Here is a 19449-nt window from a genome sequence, read left to right as displayed (position 1 = left end):
AATTTTTCTGAGTCCATTTTATTGTTACTATTTGATGGGTGTGTATCCTTTCATTTCATTAACCTGGTTATAACAAAAATCAAAACTGGAGGATAATTTAGATTACAGAGTAGATGTTGAAGAATCCAAAACTGTGTACCAGCTCGGTGTTTGCACATACTCTCATGACTGCAGAAGTCTGTAATTTAGCTGTATAGAGCAGCCAGTTAGTCCCTCTGAGTGTTCGTATCAAACTATTCTAGTAAGATAGATGTAAAAAGTCTAAGTAAATGAGACAACACCAAAGCAAGTTGTAGAAAGGTGTAGACTTGATGCAGACTACTAATCCGATCACTGTCCACTAATGACTTGTCTAGATGTCTACTGCATCTAGTCAGTACTCATTTGAAAAGATTATCCTGTTTTTGCTCTTCTTTGAGATTCTTCCTATTAACTTGTTCCCTCTGCATGTGTGCATGTCCCTGCTAATTTCTGAACTGAACAACTGACTTCAACCCAGTCTGCCCAAACGTATCTGACAAACATTTCTTCGGGTGGCAGTATCAGGGTGCACAACTCCCAACACCATTTTGTTCTGTCCTGCCCTTAATTGTAACAATAAAATTGCTTGTGTGGCTGTGCGCTGAAGTAAATCTTACAGGGATGCCCTGGGTATGTACTGGTTCGCTGAGCTTGCTTACTGTTCCATGCTACCCTTGCTAATAGCTGCACCAGCACAATTAGGTGTGAATAAGTAGTGGGTACCTGTAGAAAAGAATGGATAGGAGCTGCTACTGTCCTAAATTTCTGCCAGCAGACTGAAAGATGGCAGCTGGGTAGAGGAGAGGGACACTATTAATGTCCTGAACAAGGGAAACAACTCTGCATGAGATCACTTCTTATTGGACATGAAAAAAAAACCACCCTGTTTCTCAGTGTAGGTGTTTATAAAGGTCTTTATCTTCCCCAAGTTTCAGCATTCAAAGTGTTGCTAGACCTTTACATAATTTGCTCATGTCAGTCACAACCAGGAAGCTGTCTGTACACACAGAACCTGATATGGCTCAGTTGGCATGGTAGGAAGGATGTTCAATGTCTTCTGAAGGGCATAATGAAAAATAATAATAATTTTGTTTGGAAAAATAATAATAATTTTGTTTGTTTATTTAGCTTACTGCAATGCGCTGATCAAGGTCTACTTAAATAGGGAGAGTCAGATCCAGGTGAGATTCTCTGTTGTCCTCTGAGAGGACTGACCATGAGGGTGTAAAGTGTGGGAATCAGAGCAGCCATCAGAGCTCTCACTTCCTTAACACATTCCTTGCAAACACTGAGGACTTCTATGAATCCAACACTTCCTTTCCCTGAACCAACAGATCTGCTTTCTGGGGTTTTACAGCCATTCTCAGCTGTATAGAGAGAAAGCTGGAAATAACCAGCATGGTATTTGAGTTCTGTATTAGCTGATTCCCATTGGTAGAGGTAGTCTTGCTGAATATCCATGATGTTAGGAAGGCTTCGCACCATGAAAGCAGATTACCAATTCTTTAACCTTCAAAATACACAGCGTGTGTGCTTGCCCAAAACATGGACACCCAAGTCTGGCTGGAAATTTCATAAGCAAAATGGCTTTGTTGAATTTCTGTTCATTAAAGTCCAATAAACTGCAAAGAGATACCAGAACCTTTGCTAGTGCAGGAGCACTAAGCACACTTCTGATTCAGGCTTTCAGCTGGGACAGCTGTGGAGGCAGAGCAGGAGCTCTGAGGATTTGATTCTTCCAGTGTTCAAGACAGGACTGTGTATGTGCTTGTAAAAAAAATAAATAATAACAACAAACAAACAACAAAAAACAAAAAAAAAACAAAAAACAAACAAACAAAAAAAAAACAGAAAGGCACAGGCTAACTAAATAAACAATTTCTCCTGTTAGAAGTGACCTGTCAGACTCTGGGTTTTGTACATTTCATAGAATCACAGAATGGATTGTGTTGGAAGGGACCTTAAAGACCACCCAGTTCCAACCCCCTGCCATGGGCAGGGACACCTCTCACCACACCAGGTTGCCCAAAGCCCCATCCAGCCTGGCCTTGAACACCTCCAGGGATGGGGCATCCACAACTTCTCTGGGCAGCCTGTGCCAGTGCCTCACCACCCTCAAAGCAAAGAATTTCTTCCCTATCTCCAATCTAAACCCACCCTCTTTTAGTTTAAAGCCATTCCCCCTTGTCCTATCACTCCACTCCCTGACAAAGAGTCCCTCCCCAGCTTTCTTGTAGGCCCCCTTCAGGTACTGGAAGGCCGCTATGAGGTCTCCCCAGAGCCTTCTTTACTCCAAGCTGGACATCTGTCCCCAGCTGTCTCAATCTGTCTTCATAGCCAAGGTGCTCCAGCCCTGTGGTCATCCTTGTGTCTCTCCTCCATATTTGTTCCAGCCAGAGGAAACAGATTCCCAAAGGACTGGGTAGCCCTAAAATCCTCAGGTCATGCTCTTTATGGGGACCACTGAGCAGCAAACGTCAGCAGTCAATCTTGCTACAAGATAATTAACAGGAGATTCCAATGTTGCTCGCAAAACTTAGCAAAGAAGAGCATGCTTGCTGATATGATGAAAATCTCACACACAACAAAATCTTTCTGCAGAGGAGAGCTTTTGGGGAAGAAAAATATGGCAGTTATGCTGTCATCACCACTGCAATTATGCAGCAACCGGGTCTGAGAAAATGTTCAGATCTACAGAATTCACAGAGCTATTGGCTAAAACTTCCCAGTTCACCAGAAACTGCATTTAAAAGTTCCCTTATGATAAGGAGTACATTTGCAAATCAACATTGAGCTGATTGTTATTACCCGTTATATTCTATATTTGCATGATTGTCCCATTGGATCATCTGACCTTTTTTTTTTTTTTCTTTTGAGATGAAGGAAGCTTGCCAGGACATGCAGTGTATGAAAAAACACAAGTCCTCAGACTGCAATGTATAAATCACTCCAAAGTGGTAAAGGATTGGCACACACCCAAGCTGGAACGTCAATGAATGGTGAATGGTGGTCTGCATGTCAGACAACTGTTGCTGCTGCATGTGGTGCATAAGGAAAAAAGAAGCGGGAATCCTTAGTTTACAGTGTACTGGTGCTCAAACTGTCAGATTACTTTCTGACAGACACATTCCTTTTCCTTTCCAAAAACGATAAGAGGTACAGTGTGCAGGCACTGAATAAATCACTGCATAGCAGCTGCTCCACAGAGCTGTGTGCTTAGTCTCATACTGTTGTGGCTGACACTAGATAATTTCCGATAGGTTACCCCACAGTGACAAAGAGGAAAAACTACCTTGTTTTTATACAATGCTATACTGCAGGGCTTGGCATAATATAAGCTCACATCCTGTTTATCCCACTACAGTTTGTAATGCCAACAGTAAGTTTGAGAATGGGATCAGGAGTTAAGGTTTTATTTTTCTCCTCAGTACAAGCCAGAAATATTTCCAGAGTCAAGAGAGATCTTGATTTCTGGTAAACTCTTCAGCATGCCTCTAATTGCATTCAGCTTTAGTATCAGCTCACAAAGGAACACTGCACTTTGATTTAGCAAAATGAATGCTGGTAGATGGCCAGAATTTGAATTTTGTGAAATATCATTAGTTACCCTCAGAAGTGCTGTCTCTGTGCTATTCTGAGGTCTGAATATTCAGATGAATTAGAAGGAGATCTCAATTTGCTAAAAGACTATGCAGCTGGAGAGTGAGACTTGCTCATCATTGCCAAAAGAGAGAGCAGAGCATGGCCCTTTATATAATAACATGAGATTTTAATGGGATCCAGAGTTTGGTGATAAAGTTTTCTGAAACAGATGTTATCAGCTCATTTTGTGACAAACAGAAAAACTGATGGCAACTGCCAGATACTACCTAGGCTGCCTTTAGTCCATTGTCATTAGGCTTATCGACCCCGAGCGTTTTGATTGGAAGCAGTGATGTGCGCACAACTGACTCACAATGGATTGTGATTGTGTGTCTTAGGTTTGCATTATGGTTTCTGTCTGTGGCATCCTGTCAGGATTTGACCTTGCTCAGGAGACAGACAATTGGAATTTTCCAGCACTTTCTGTGCACAAGCCCTGTATAAATGGAAAATTACAACCATAGCTGCGGAGATAAGTCAGCCAGTCTTCATGACTCCCAAGTATTCCAGCAGAAGCAGACCCCAAAGCAGATGTAATAAGAGATACAGAACATCAGTTTTTTTCATAAGTCTGAGAATATATATCAGTGATGCTACAGGACAGGGTTGCCAGAGTCTGTAGAGTCAGGAAACAGTCATTATAGAATACCCGTTTCTTGCTACAGTTGCTCATAGAGATTAGCAAAAATAGTTACTAGAGTGGATGGTTGAAAAGTCATGGACATATGCATCTTGTTCTGTCTGTGTGTTTTGTTTTGTTTTGTTTTGTTTCTGTTTTTTTTTTTTCCCTCAGAGAAATGGCAAGCGTAAGTTTGTGCCTAGTGTGGTACTAACACAGAGGTCATGTCAGACCAAGGAGATCACAGAGGACCATTTCTGTTCTGCAGTCACAAATCTCACAGAGATAATAAGCAAACTTGCCAATCTTGGAGCCATGCAAATGTTCAGCCAACATATGAGAAAGGTCAAGGTCTTAGAAGACTGAAATCACAGGTCTAGGATTGTCTTCATTCTGCCAGAAGCACATTTCCCCAACACTCAGCACTTGCAGGAGCCACACAAGTGTCAGTCTTCTCTATTAGTATAACTGGGCTGCAATTTCATGAGAATGAAATTGTGATGAAGAAAACTTGTTTCAGCACACAGCTGCACTGGCAGAAAGTTACTTCAAATATTATGCTTTTGTTAGCAGTTATTGTTCATGTTTTAAAATCTCTGTGCCCTTACACCAGCGAGATTAGACGAGTCTTCTGGTCTGACCTCTGACATTGGAACCACGGGGTCCTGATGAGCTTTGGCAAGGAAGAAACAGGCTCTGTAAAGGCTGGTCTGGCTGACCCAGTAGTGTCATGCCCTCATACTGCTCTTTCTTGGTTTACAGGAAAGTCTCCGGAATCATTCCTTGGCAGATGTAATATATGATTATGTAGTAAATACTCCTGTTGAAAACATTGAAATATTCGTTCTTCTACACGAAACCTAATCACAACAGGTTCTTAACAAAGCAACATTTTATTCTGCAGGTATTCAGCACAATTTTTAGGTATGTGTATGATATCTTATACATTCTTATTCAGACAGTCATGTCACTATTACTGCAGTTACAAATTATGTTCTAAAAATAGCCACGGAGTTGTCAGTCAGTTTTCAGTCACTATTTACAACACACAAAGGTTTATATTCTTTAGCACATTTAATACTTACTGGATTTATCTTTTCAGATCATGAAAATAAATGGTATTCATGTCTGCATTTATTCAGTTTTCTGTCACAAGTTTCCAGACATTTCACCAATAATACCTACAATATATATTTTTAAAATAATTTGGTTTATATTTTGGATTTCTGACAAATAAAGCAGGGAGAACACACCCAAACTGACCAACTATCACCTGAAGTAATGATTTACTTTTCAAAACCATCCTTTCAACTTCTCAAAGTTTGCATTCTGAGTCCTCTCTATACGTAGTCTCTATTCCCTTTTCCCTCTCCAATAATTTGTGGACTCCACCTATCAGTTTGCTCATATGTAATTACATTGCCGACCAACATATATATTCACCTTTTACCACACCCCAAGAGAGTTCTCAAAATACAGAAATATAGATAAAATAGCTGTGGTTACAGAAAATAATAATAATAATAAATATCACAATGGTATATTTCAATACATTGCTAATGAGCAAGTGACACGCAAACTGTGCATCATGTGAGCTCCCAGTTTTCCTCTAAATACCAGTACCTGCTGATTTTAGGGATTCTGAATTACCCCTCCTAGTTTGATTTTCTTTAGTAAAAGAGACAAAATTAAACATGGCAAAACACAGATCAAGCACCATGCCACTCCTACTTGCTCAGAAGTCCTTGCTGAGCATCATTACACTTATCTCCAGGTCAAAGTTTTTCCAACATTATTTTTCCCCTGTGTAATGTAATAAGATACTCAGAAAAATGACTAAAAATTCTCTCCACATATTCTTTCCAAGCAGAGTTTTCAGTCAACTTCTAGCACTACTATTTTCCTTTTAATCAAATACTTCTCTTTTGTCTTGTCTCAGTAGTCCTACATGCAGGTACAGACAAATCACAAGGACTGTTGCCATTATCAGACTGGAAAAATTCAGCATCTAAAATTTAATCAGATCAGAAATCAGGGCATTCAACAGATGGGGTACACTTTCTAAAATATATAGAACAGTAGGTAAGCAATGATTTTTGACTAACTCTAGACTCTGGAATTGTGGTGCACAGGAAAATACAGTTCCATAAACTAAGGTATTCTTTCACTGATGTCTTTTTCTTTTCTCTAAAAGTAGTATCGTTTCCAATATTTAAAAGAAAGGAATTAGAAAGCAGAATTCTCAGCAACCTGAAATCTCAAAGCAGTTTGGAATCATCAGGTAGGATTGATCCCTCTTCCCTATACTGTGCACAGAAGGGAGGGAAACCTACTTCAGTTTGCAGAGTACTTTTGTCTTTGTGAATTTTAAGTTACATTTCCAACTTTAAAAATATGAATTGATGAAGTATCCCGGAATGTAAGTCTGACCTTTTGAATTACTTCCCTTGTCCTGCTTTTGTTATCTTGCACTTGTTGCCTAGTAGACTATCCCACAGACAATAATAACTTTGGCCTTGATTTCATGACAGTGTAAAACAACCAATTTGCTTAAGTTATTGTTTGGGCATCTGGTCAAAGGAATGCTGTGCTTTTTATTTATTTATTTATTTACTTATTTATAGCCTTTTTTAAAAACTTCTCTAATAATACGTATGTTGACTGCTTGATTCTTTCTCCATTTTACTGGATCATAATGATGCAAATGAAAGAATTTATCAAACCTCCAAGAAAGGCTATCATGTATCAGAAATGATATTTGGTAAAATGGCACGTCCTCATAATGAACAATCTTTGAAGATATGCGTGAATCTGATGCCAAAATTCCTCTTTTATTTTGACTTTCTTTTTTCTTTCTTGTTGTTAATCTTTTATTTTTGCATTATCTTGCATCAACTGCAATGAATGCACCTGTCAATTATTCTCCAAAGTAAGAACAATAACGACAGTACATAATGAAAAATACATGTTTGCATTAAAAGCAAGTTCCTTGTATTTAACTGCCCTTGAACTGGAAGGAAAACAGATGCAGGTATCCAGCTACAAACCATTAGTAGCACAGCATTCCTAGTATTTTCCATTGTCCATAACATAGTCTCCACACCTCAGCCTGCCTTGAAACTTTACTGGCGTGATTACTTTAATTAGTTGGTTTTTTTGTTTGTTTTGTTTTGTTTCCATTGAACTATTATGTTGATAACTATGCTATAAGAACTAAGTATCTTTATAGAAATAGTTTATCTGCAAATACTATTAAAAAATGCTACTAGGGTCTCTGGACAGACAATATGCCCCTTCTGGCTTGGAGCCAGATCAAGGCTGCAACTGCCTCAGAATACCACTGCTGAATAAAAGATTAAGTACTTAATTACTGTTATGAATACTGTTACAAATAAGTCCACCATTATCTTTTCAATTTGTGTTCTAAGTCACCAAGCAGTGATTAAAAACAGGGTTGTAGGGCTCCTTATTATTGGACCCATGTCATTACAGGGTGAGCCTTTGAAATGCCCCTCACCATTGGCACTGAACAGTGCCACAATTCCAGCAGAAGAGACCCAGAAGAACCACAGATGGCTCCAAGAACATTGGTGACATATCAGAACTACAAAATGTTATGGGTAACCTTAATTAACCAAAGCTCAAGAAGATGAAGAAAGAGCTAATACCAGGAACCCCATATTCCCTTATCATTTTAGAACCTATAGTAATCTAGTTTGTTTATGGAGGGCGTTAATCTGTAAGGAAAAGCACTACTGTAACAACCAGCTAAGAAAATTCCTTTGGACCTAGTTAGTGCTAGATGTTAATCACATCTAGAAAAATCAACAGTAGTCCTTCTGATTAGAAATTTGAGTGTACAGCAGTCCAGGAGTCCTGAAGCGTCAGTACCTGCACTCTTACAGCCCACATCTCATGTTTTCCTTTGGGTACTCCATTTGAAGTGTATGTGCCCCAGCTGAGCTACAAAGCAGTGCTTCTGCATTAAAGTCATACTTACACATCTCGTCAACTCTTGTTTCAGTCACTGGCCATTCAGTTCTGCAATCTCGGTTTCTATACCTTCTTTGTCCATTCTGTTCAAGCTGAACAGGATTCCGATTATTCAAGCAAGAGCTTATTTTATTGCCTGAGCACAACCATTCACATTGCTCCGTGGTGTGCCCTTTGAAACAAGGCATCTCACCATCAGGTGGAAAAGCTTTCCTTTACTTACAAGTGCCCAGCTATCACACTGCCAAAAAAACAAGTCCATTTCTAGTCCTGTCTATCAGCAAATAAATTTCAACAAATATATTGCTCAGAACACTTTTCTCTTAAAAACAAAACAAAACAACAACAAAAAAACCTAACCATTAGCATAGCAATAAAGCACAGAACCTCCCCTCCCCACCAGCTATTCTTGTCAGCATTAGCAAAGCACAGACAGAGGTCTCTGGACCCCCATCTGGTCCTACTGACAGTACACCTTTGAACTGCTGCCGAAACCAGCTGGCAGCAACACAGGGCACATGTGGAGTTGATAACCAGCAAAAGTCTCTAGCTGTTCCAGGAAAAACTGTTATGCCCATTTAGTACTAAATTCCTTCTCAGTAGTGCTTTGTAAAAATGATTGCTGAAGTATACAAAATGTTGTTCTATATGCAAGCTACCTACCACCAGGGACATGGAAATAGAGAGAGATCAGGGAGATTATGTGGGAGAAACTGCAGCCGAAGAACGGAAGGGAAATGTCATTTTATTTTGAATTTCTGACTGACACTGTGAAAAGTTAGACTTTCACTTCTCCAACACTGTGAACTAGAGGTACTTACATGGCCCTTATGTCTTTGGAAAACTAATCCTCTCTAGAAACATGAGACAGCTTCACATTTGGCATATGATTTTGATGCCCTGACCATTTGATTATCTGATTTAATAGATAGTATTTAATAATGCCTCCTCAAATGCCAAAATGACTGCAAGGTGGTTTGCACACTTCATTCTCCCTGTGCAATATGCCCCAAGCCTTTGGGAATTCTTCACAGAGACAGATATTTGCTAACCAAAGGTCCATGCTGTTTTGGTTTTGTTGTTGTTCTTTGTTTGTTTGTTTTTCTTGAGACAGAGGGAAGATCCATGTTGAAAGACCTCATTAACATCTCATTAACTAGCAAAATAACATTGAGTGATCCTTGCCCTACCCACAGCCTGCCAAGCACCCAGGTCACATTGTCATGGGTGCTGGTGGAGGGGCTGCATCACGCAAACCAACGCACTAAGCTCCAGGAGGCAGGTCAGGCCCAATGGGCAAAGACTCTGTATGGCTTCCCTGGAGTACACAGCATAGCCTTTACTGTTTTTGTTTGTTTGTTTGTTTTTCCAGTTCCTCCTCTTGGTCTAGAAAAAGTGTAGCTCAAATGTACTGGTGTTTGAATTCATTCATGGAGCCTCACTAAAGAGAAGATAATTTATGAGAACTTTGATTTTGTTAGCTGGAAGCTAATGGTAGTGCCAGCTTATTTTACCATCCAAACTCAATCTTAGAGAATCCTACACAAATGTGCCAAACCACTATGAGTATGGCTATTTTCTAGAGGAAGGAAAGCTCTCCTGCTACCATGCTGACGCCAAAGGAGGCACAGCACAGGGGCACCCAGTCATGGTGCCCACCTAATGACCACCAAGCTTTGTCTGAAGGCATGGCAGGGCCGAAACCCTTGTTAGCTCTGCAGCAGTGCGGGTCTGCTTTCCATTCCCCAAACCGATGTCCTGGGACACAGGGCACTGATGAACTGTGGGCCTCCTCAGGGCACTGCTGAGAGGAAAGGAGGAGACAAGTGACCTGAATAACATGTCTGCCCCTCCGTGGGGCTGGGGTTGGCCCAGTTTGTTATGTGAAGCCAGGGATACAACTCCATGCACCTCCCTCTGTATTGCGCTTATATAGCAAGGTTTTGGTAAAAGAGCCCAGCAGCTGCCTCATGTCAGATCAGAGCCAGCTCCAGCTGCTCCAAAAGGGACCCGCCGCTGGCCAGAGCCAAGTCAGTGAGTGACACTGTTCGGGCCTCTGGGAGAGCTGGGAGAGAGGAGTGAGAGAATGTAGAGAGAAACCACCCTGCAAAAAGTTTGCATGTAGCCCACGGGTCCCACATGGAGCAGATCTCCACGCTGCAGCCCCCCCGTGGAGGAGCCCTCAGTGGAGCAGGTGGATGTGGCCTGGAGGAGGCTGCGGCCCATGGAGAGCCCCCGCAGGAGCAGGCCCCGGGCCGGAGCTGCAGCCCGTGGAGAGGAGCCCACACAGGAGCAGGGGGTCTGGGGGGAGCTGCCGCCCACCCGTGGGGGACCCGTGCTGGAGCAGTTTGCTCCTGGGGGATGGATGGACCCCGTGGTACGGAGCCATGTGGGAGCAGTTCTTGAAGAGCTGCTGCCTGCGGGCAGCCCCCGCAGGCTCAGTTCGGGAAGGACGGCATCCCGTGGGAGGGACCCCACGGGGAGCAGGGGCAGAGAGTGACCGTGAAGGAGCGGAGACGAAGCATCAGGGACTGACCGCAGCTCCCATTCCCTGTTCCCCTGCGCTGCCTGGGGGGAGGAGGTAGAACAGAGTAGATGGGAGGGAGAGGTGTTTTTAGTTTGCATTTAGTTCTCACTGTTCTTGTCTGTCATCAATAGCAACAAATTGCATTTATCTCCCTTATGCTGATTTTGTTTTACCCATGACAGTAATTGCTGAGTGATCTCCCTGTGCCTATCTCAACTCATGATACTTTTCTCATTGTATTTTCTCCCCCTTGTCCTTCTGAAAAGGGGAAATAAGAGAGCAGCATGGTGGTGCTGAGCTGTCTACCAGTGTTAAACCTTGTAGGGAGTAGAGGAGAAACTTAATATTCATCAGTGCTCAAGGACCTTAGGGTAAAAGTGCTATGGAGCAACAAAAAGCTGTGCTACTGCAGTTTGTAGAGGTTCTTGTCTTAACTAGTAAGGCAAGGGAAGAAGACATTCACAAAAACCCTCAGCTGTTACCTCTGACACGACTGTCAAGTAAGGTAATTCTCAGATCTTGTGTGACATAGCTGTTTGAATATCAATACACATGGAAGTGTTTGCTTTTAATCCTGCTAATTTCTGGCAGTGACTCTTAATGTAATGAAGTGCAGAACCCCTCACACTGCCAGCCTGCTGCTCCACCTCTTTGCAGCAAGGGATCCAGTGCTAGGGCCAATGGGTCATGGCCATGGGGGCCCCCTCTGACACAGATGCTGCAGGCTGCAGATAACCAGTATGAGCTGTGCTCTGGGCCTGTCAGACCTCCCCTGACTTCCAGTGGCTGACAGGGGCATCTTCTGCTGCCCAAAGTGTTTGGTGATAACAAGGAATATTACTTCGCATCTGCACAAGGGCTCACACTATCTCATTGCTTGAGCCAGCAATTCTTCAGTCCTTTTCAAATTTATTTATTTTTTTATTTTTTACAGGTACCAAATGATAAAAACAGCCTTCTCAAGGTTACACAGCTAGCTGGTAATGGAGTCAGAGAAATAAATCATATTTTCTCAGTTGTCATCCCTGCTACCTCCTGGCCTTTCTGCTGCTCTCCAGCTTTCTCTCAAATTTCAGCAAGTATCTCCTTAGTGAACCTGTAGGATCGTGACTACTGGAAAGGGCAAGCAAGAGCAAGATAGAGATAAGCACATGACAAAACAGGGATATCTATAGCACGTCCTCTGTACAACTGTATAACTTTGTAAGTGCAGCAATGGAAACAGTATAAAGACCTTAAATTCCAATCTGTGCACTCTCACAAATACTCTGGGAAATGCAGTCTGAGTGTAGGACAGAGAAAGTCCAGAAAAAGTTTTGCTGATTTTTAAGCAGATTCACAGCAGAGCAGAAGCCATTATGCGTGGACAGCAAGTACAGGCATCAGTACACATTTCTTTGATCGCCTGCAAATCCCTCATAATTCTGTCTCAAAGCATTAATGGGTTGAAAGAATGGGAGCTCTATCTTATAAAGGATGGACAAAAGCAATCCCATACAATTCTCAAAGGAATACGGTAAATAGGCTTTACATAAATATGAAACTTTTACTAGTTACTTAAGTTATATCTCCACTCATAAACTCCTCATATATACACTTTCATAATAAACTAAGATTAGCTTTTTTTTCCATTTAATCTTTTGTCTTATATTTTGCAACATAAATTAAACAAACTATGATAACTAATAAATACCATCCATTCCTACACCAGCATGAGAATGCGAATGCATTCAGTCACGTGTGCTGTTAATACAATACATCCATACAACCTGCTATGACAGTATCTTTCTAGATTCACATCTTCTCTTACTCCCCTATAGCTGTGCAGAGACCTGTAATCTGTGATCTGTAAATCAAAAAAATGTGTTCTGTTACAAAGGTCATTAACACACAGAGGAACTCTTTTGAATTTTTTTTTGTCTGAATCCAAAATAGCACAATGACATTATAGCTAAAATATTATATGTACCATGTATATACATCAGCATACTTTATGTCTCTCCAAAATATACATACGGTGTATATTAGTACATTTTTATATACAATAGCTCAGCAATATTTTTGTATGCTTGCTAGTATTTATCTTAACTGAACACTAAGAAATGTGTCATAGTAATATACACCACCCTGCCTGCAATTTCAAAGCTAACAGTCATGCCTGTATTTCAGTCTGGCCTTTGGCAACTCAGCTCCACGTTGCTTACTAGCATTAATAAAATACTCTCAGCCAAGCACAGCATGCTTCAGAAAACAGCCTATGTACCATCGGCACTCTCTGGGTTAGGTACAAAAATGATTTAATCAATTTCAGTAGTACAGGTTTAAAATTTATTCCTTCCTACATGTGAATTTATCATCTTAGTGGGGTTCCATTATATACTTTGTTTTGCCAGCTTCCTGAACAATATAAATAAAACTAAGCTGAAACTCACAGGCTTAAAAGAATTTCTTAGGTCAGTATTGTGTCTAAGAAATTTAGGACTTTGTCACGTAACATCTTTTCTACAGGTGTTTATAATTACATATATAGAGATGGATAAGTGTTATAAAGTTTAAGATTCCAAGTTCATCTCTGATCTTTTATCTAAAAAACACATTCTTGATGCCTTGTGTGTATGACTATATTTAGATTTGCTTGCAATTAGGAATAAATTAACTCCTTTTATTTTGGTTTCACAAAATCACAGAATCACAGAATGATTGAGGCTGGCAGGGACCTCTGAAGGTCGACTTGTCTAAGCCCCCTCCTCAAGCAGGGACACCCAGAGCAGGTTGCCCAGGACCACATCCAGATGGCTTTTGCAGATCTGCAAGGAGAGAAACTTGAGAACTTCTGTAGGCAACCTGTGCCAGTTGCACAGGTTTACCATGCCTTCTTTACCTGCATGGTAAAGCAGTGTCCAGGTGGTGCCTCCTGTGCTCCAGTTTTTGCCGATTGCCTCTTGTCCTGTCACTGGACACCGCTGAAAAGATCCTGGTTCCATCTTCTTTGCACCCTCCCTTCAGGTGGTTACACACACTGATGAGATTTCCCCTGAGTTTCCTTTTCTCCAGGCTGAATAGTCCCACAGCTCTCAGCCTCTTCTCACAGGAGAGGTGCTCCAGTCCCTTGATCACCTTGGTGGCCCTCCGTTGGACTCTTTCTAATATGTCTAGGTCTCGTCTATACTGGGGAAACCCAAAACTGGACCCAGTACTCCAGCTGCAGCCTCACCAATGCTAAGTACAGAAGAAGGATCACCTCTCTTAACCTGCTGGTGCCTGATGCAGCCAAGAGTGCCATTAGCTTTCTTAACAGCAAGGGCACATTGCTGACTCACGGTCAACTCAGTGTCCACCAGGTCCTTTTCTGCAGAGCAGTTTTCCAGCTGGGTGGCCCCCAGCATGTCCTGGCACCGGGGGTTGTTCCTTCCCAGGTGCAGGACTCTGCTTGTCTTGCTAGTGTAGCTCTGTAGTCCGTAATTAAGGCAAACTCTCTTAATTATGCACTCCTTAATATCCAAGGAATTCTTCAATCATGTATGCTACATGTCATATTGCTGCCATGATATATGGTGTATATTAAACCAGCAGACACTAGAAATTGAACTGGCAACCTTTATAAACTAATATTCAAGATACATCACACACACTGTCCAATAAATTAGGTAAGTGGATTTTCAGGAAATCTGAACCAGTAAAAGCATATGCTATACACCAAATCTGTTCACTCTTTACAGTAAGCATTGCTGTGCAACTACCAGTGCCAATGAGAACTGATCAGAGGCACTCCTATCTGCATGCTGTGCAGTTTAGCCTCCAGTTCCTTTGAACTACTGTCAAATTGTCTTCCTTTCTAGGTCTCAAAAGAATCCTTCTGCAGCATGGTAGGTCTTGAGGAGCAGCCAGAATATGGTGAAATTCTCCTACAGATGCTCTGTGTTTCCGCATCAATAAACCTAAGCAAATCAGGAAGAGTAATACATCTGCAAAGAGAGTGCTGTCATCCAGACAGAAATGCCCAGGCCATGGGAATCAGGAGCACAGAGCTATAGGGGTTGGAGGGCATCACCCTTCATTAACATTGCCTTACCAAGCATGCAGTATGTTGTGGTACGTAGCTATACGACTAAATTCTTGAGATGAGTCTACCCTACTACTAGCCTAAAAAGTATGTCTCTGTAGTGCAACAGGGAAAGAATTGGACGTTGGGAATATCTCTCTCAGCAAAATGTTCGTGGCAATATAGAAATAAAATGAAGAACAACTGAACCTAAGGGAGCCTGGATCAACCCCTTCTGTTCCAAAATAATAAAGGCTGAAAATGGGGATGAGAAAGAGAAAAAGTGAAAAGACGTGAAATCCACTGCCATGGAGAACGACAGTTATATAAAACTTGCTTGGAGGTTAAAGAAATTTTCTGGTTGTGCGGTGCTGCTGACAGTATCCAATTACAGGCAGGAAAATGAAAATTTTGAAGCTTGAGGCAATAGTTGATTGCCATTACCCTTGCACCCTCTCCCAGGAATTTTCTTTTTAAGCTTAAGCATCAGATGAAGGGTATAGCAGATGTTCTGCAGCTGAATATAGCTGTACTTACCAGAATAGGCTGAATAACCTCTTTTTCGTAGTCTTTGTCCAACTCAAAAAGTAAGGAGAGCTTCCATTGCAGAACGACCGCTGCTGGACCTCCAAATGCAACTCTGTGCCTGTGGAAAGTTACAAAATAAAGGTTCTAAAAATGGCCTTGATTTTATACTTCATGTGCTCACATTTCTAGAAATTTAGTGCTCCCAGTTAAATTTCAACCTAAAGGGAAGAAAGTCACCTAATCAACAACATCATTTTCTAAAATCTTTTTTAAGGTTTTTCATTTGTTTTTTGTTTCATTGGTTGTTGTTTTTGTTCCTTTTCTCTTTTTTTTTTTTTCCCTTAGATGTTGCCCACAAGGACTCTTACTTAATGACAGCGTTTCAGACCACAGCTCAAATAGGTGTGATCACCTAACAGTTGTTTAACAAGCAGTAACTTCCATTCCCAAGACACAGCAGGCATTTTCTCCTCAGTTCTGTCTGCTGTCATTACCTTGCCTTGCTGACCACCTCTGGTGGTCTTAAAAATTCTCTGTGGTTTCATTCTGTTGGGCACAAAAGAAAAGTGCTAAAAAAAAAAAAAAAAAAAAAAAAAAGCTATTTACCGATTAAGAGTTTTAACTGTTTAAATGGTCAGAATAGTGGATTCTCCTAGACATCAGCCTGAATAAATGGACTAAAGTGCCCTCTTGTGTTTCACAATGTTATGAGAGGCTTAGAAATATTCTAATAGAATACAGTGTTGAGACAATTTTCTTAAGAAAATACTAAATAGCATATCAGCTATTCAAATATGAAAGAACACAGAGACATTCAGAAAACATTTTCAGGACCCAGATATCTAAGCTGCTGTCACATTTCACAGTGCAAAAAAATATGCTAAAATAGCTCTAGGTTGATCACTTGTCCTGTACTGTACTGACTCCACACTGCAACATTTATATCAAAGTTACAGCATAAATCAAGAAAACATCAGCAGAACAGGGTTACAAAAATAAACCTGTATTGAAAAGCCCCTTACATTTTTGCTTTGTTTCATTTTCTGAAGTAGTAACTTTGAAAACACCAATACAGCATTTTTTATGTTTAAAAACAAACAAACAAACAAAACTTTAAGAAGTTGCAAATATTGGTGTTAAACTTGCTTCCTTTTTTTTTGTCAACTGTATTTCTCTTGTGAGAAGGGATTGCCCCTGTGAATGAAGTCTGAGGTGTCGGGTACTGAAAAGTTTCTGTAGTTTGCTGTGCTTTCTCAGGATAATACTGTAGTACATTAGATTTTAGTGTTGATGCTCAGATCCTGCTTCATCTGTTCATTTTATGGAGGAAACAGCATGAATGATAACAACAATTTTATTGTTTATTTATGAGGGAGGAAAACATATAAGCACCAAAATTACTTTGGAAAAATTAGTCATAATTTGTATAAACACTCAAACCTTCATGTGTCTTTCCCTAGGAATATGCCTGACACAGCCAGCTTGTCAAGAAGATAAAAATCAGGAGCTGTGCACAAAGCCCATGCAGTAAATTCAGAGGATTGCAGCAGGAACGGGCACCCTAACAGCATCCACCAACTGTCCTTGGCTGACAGAGGCACACGGCAGTGCTCGTTGCCCAGGCTGTTCTGCTCACGGCACAGCATCCCTCTTCAATTACTCCCGCTTTGCTCTGTTCCCACATTTTTGACAGGCAGCTCCCTGCAGATCTCTGTTTTAATATTTCACGGCTGAACTGGAGCAGTTGTTTAGGGAAGGAAATGGAGGTTTTAATATCTGGGAAATTTTTGCCTGGAGGCAAAAGGGACTTTCCCATTAAAGTGGTTGGCTTAGAAATAGTTACAGAGATCTAAATGTTCATTTTTTAGGATTCAGTTCTGACATATTGAGATGGATGTAGCACTTGACACCTTTCACTTGAATTGTTTCAGTTCTCGGGAGAGCTAGGAAGTTTGCCTTCAGCTCACGATTTTCCTTCAGATTTTCATATTCTTCACAACTATAAAGGCTCACTCTGAAATGAGAGTTCTGCTTCAAGAGACCTACACAATGCCCATCAAATTATAAGCTAGAAGGGTCTCTAACCACAAATACAAAACTTGTTTACCTATAGCAGGCAATGGGGTGGGATTGGGGGGCTGTTTTCTTTTTTTTTTTTTTTTTTTTGGATCTACCAATGTTCAGATCTTGATATGTGTGGAGAACAGGGCTGTCTGTGTAGTGTTGTCCTTTTCTTTCCCTGTGTTCTTGTGTCATTTATCACAAAAAATGTTTTAGCCTAAGGTAGACCCCCTACTTACCTAAGTCTGCTCCTCACACACAAAGAGCCAATGCCACAGATGTACGATGCCTCAGGAGCTACTTCGTCTCTCCCAAAACAGGGCAGTTTGTTTGGCCATCAAACCCCCATGATAACTCAACTCTGCTGCAAACTGTATGGGCAATTCTCAAAGATCCACAGCCCCTCCTCTTCCTCCGCGTGATGGGAAGTTTTTCCATAGCTCAGATTTTCACAGCCACTTTCATTTTCCTTTCTTTTCTTTTTCTCTTTCCTTCTCTAACACCACACTTATAGGCCAAGCCCTGGCAAACTGGTACGTGTTTGTCAGCTACCAGCTAGAAGCCCAGGAACCCTGACATGGGGTTCATTGGTTACTGCTATCTCACCGAGTCCACCCTGCAATCTCAGAAAGAAGCCATCAGCTGCATCTAATGACACTGACAAGAAAGAGGAGCAACCAAAATGTAGACTGAGAGACCTCCCCAGACCAAGCAATGAGTTACAGCTGAAAAGTGATTTTATCTATCACCCTTTTTAAGAAGTAGAGTCTGAATTAACAGATTTGGGTTCATTTATAGTTAAAACTACAGCCATGATTAATGACACGGAATGATTGCCTCTGCTATTATGTTGTTATATTCTTATTTTTTAGTTATTACTTTGCTAGAGCCTTTACACTTCAACATCTTAGCTGTTTTGTTTGTTATGTTTTGCTACCATTTCTTTCAGCTGTTGATGAATTGTGCATGTCCCCTGGATGAGAAGATGCATGGAAGTCCAGAAAGCATGAAAGAGCAATTCCTATCAGATAGCTTACTGGCATGACCTAGTAACCTGCTTTCTTCACCCAAAGTTAGAAGGAAGACATTTTTTTTTCTTGCTATCCCCTCACTAAACACTTGACCAAAGCCTTCTGACTTCAGCAGAGCTACTCCCAGTGACGTGTTGTCTCTGGGCTGTCAGTCAGGAACCCGACTGAGATACAGGTGTAGATGGCTGACTACTGCAGTGTTCTTTTAACAACTTTGCAGAACGAAAACATCCCTGACATCCCTCTGAACTAACTGCCCAAGAGACCAGAACTGCCAGTGATGGCAGACTGGCATATGTACATCCAAGGGAAGAGAGCACAGGAGAAGTCATCCACAGCCACTCTTGCAGGTGGAGGAGGGTGAATCTTTAATATCTCTGCTGTCCCCTTCTCTCTATAAACACAGTCACTGAAGTAAATAAATGGATATTATAACTATTCATGAAAAAAGGCTCAGACGTGAAATATGGTTTGAGCTATAAAATTATTATAACGAAGTTGTGCACTCTCCTGAATACCGTGAAAATAAACACATCTTGCAAGACTGAACAGTAAAAACATACAATGAACTTAAAACCATACCATTTTATCTGCTTTGGATTAAAGTATTGGCAAAGTTTCTGATGGTGTAATTATGAAGAATTTTCTAAACCTCAGTTTCTTTTTATTTAAAGAAATTACTAGATATCTTTTATATCTACTCAATATGGTTAATAAAGTCAGACTGCAATTTATTAAAGAGACTTGGCTATCTGTTGTCTTTTTTTTTGTTTTTGCTGCAATATCAGATGACACAAAATAAAAAGAAATAAGAGATGTCAAACAGGTTTATTTCTTTTTCACTGAATGCATTTTACTATGGAGGCAATACCAGTAGAATTCTCATTGGCCCTAATTTGATTGTATACTTCTATTGAGATAAGTTTTCACATGCATTTGCAATCAGCAAAACTTTTAGGCATGTGCTTAAATCTCACAGGCTTAC

At 40.9% G+C, this 19449-nt stretch overlaps 1 long non-coding RNA gene across 1 annotated transcript in view; it reads right to left on the bottom strand.

Moving 5' to 3' along the window:
- LOC310890126 overlaps nt 1-19449 on the bottom strand; it is a 71147-nt gene that overhangs the window by 50854 nt on the left and 844 nt on the right. The window contains exon 2 of the long non-coding RNA XR_014577042.1: nt 15382-15490. This is a non-coding gene — a long non-coding RNA (uncharacterized lncRNA). The remainder of the gene's footprint in view (nt 1-15381; nt 15491-19449) is intronic.

The sequence above is a fragment of the Anser anser genome (assembly GCF_964211835.1).
Source record: "Anser anser genome assembly, chromosome: Z".
Classification (NCBI taxonomy): Eukaryota; Metazoa; Chordata; class Aves; order Anseriformes; family Anatidae; genus Anser; species Anser anser.
The sequence above is the reverse complement of the archived record's forward strand: the minus strand, read 5'-3'. Positions and strand labels throughout refer to the sequence as shown.